The following is a 1273-nucleotide window of genomic DNA, read 5'->3' as shown; positions in this document are numbered from 1 at the left end:
ACAGATCCCTTCATTTTGGCTCAGGGCATCTCTTGTACGGGAAACAGGATGGGGAGCTAATTTGTACCAGAAACAGGATGGAGAATAGTTTAGTGCTCAACCCTGTGCCAAATTTAAGTAGTCCTGTGAGATTCAAGATTTGTGATTCTGAAATCCCTTTAAACTCTACTAAGGATTAGATGATCCTTTAAGTGGCTGAGTCTAATTACAAGATATGGTGGGCTTTAAAAGTCAATCCTTTATTTCCTCAGGCAACAGAATTCAACAAGGCCATCTTAATAGGCATTGTTCTTGGCACTGGGACTTCAAAATAGAAATAAGATAAGGTTCATGACTTCAAGGAGTTTACAGTCTCGTTGGGGAGGGCAGAGGAGATTGAAAACCAGAAACCAATACCTTTCATAGAGTTCAATCTGGGTGAGGGACATTTGCTTATACAAATTTACCCACAGAAAGTTTTGTCACACCCACGAAGGAAGAACTAAGAAGAAGGGAGGAGGTTGTTTACAAGGAAATGCTTCCTGGATGAGCGGCAGATCACTTGATTGCTTCTTGGAGCTAATTTTACATTGGTTCAAGTGAGTGGGTTGGTGCACGGCCAGTGAAGAAGGGTCTTCTAAGAGATCTTCTCAAACTTTGTGCTCATGTGAATCCCCAGAGTTCTTGTTAAAATGCAGGTTTTGAATCATCAGGTCTGGGGTAAGGCCCGAGATTCAGCATTTCTAACAAGCTCCCAGGGAATGTCAGTGCTGCTGGCTCAAGAACCACACCTTGAACCTTGAATGCCAAAGTTCTAGATTGAAGAGGCCCTGAATCCTTTAGAATGACTGGGAAGGAAAGAAGTGGCTTGGGTCAGAAATAAAGCTTGAAAGGTAGGTGGGAGCTAGCTAAAGAATAACTATCTAATGGTGGAGAGCCATTGGGATAATAAAAAGAGGAGGGATAAATTGGGGGAGGTGGTGGAATCTAATTCAGAGAAGCAGACTATGGAGAATAAATCTCCTACCTCCTCCCTTTCTCCTTCTTAGTCATTTTCTTTTCTTTTTTTTTTTTATTAGTCATTTTCTTCTAAGAATTCTTCTTCCTCTCCTTGTCCTCTTTCTCCTCCTCCTCCTTACCATCATCATCATCATCATCATCATCTTACATTTAGGCCATATAACTAGAGAATTACTTGACGCAAGCAAAGGGGAAGACTTCTTCTTTTTTTTTTTTTTTAAGATTTTATTTATTTATTTGACAGAGAGAGACACAGGGAGAGAGGGAACACAAG

The sequence above is a fragment of the Phoca vitulina genome, unplaced genomic scaffold (genome assembly GCF_004348235.1).
Source record: "Phoca vitulina isolate PV1807 unplaced genomic scaffold, GSC_HSeal_1.0 scaffold22, whole genome shotgun sequence".
Taxonomy (NCBI): Eukaryota; Metazoa; Chordata; class Mammalia; order Carnivora; family Phocidae; genus Phoca; species Phoca vitulina.
Note: the sequence above shows the minus strand (reverse complement) of the source record.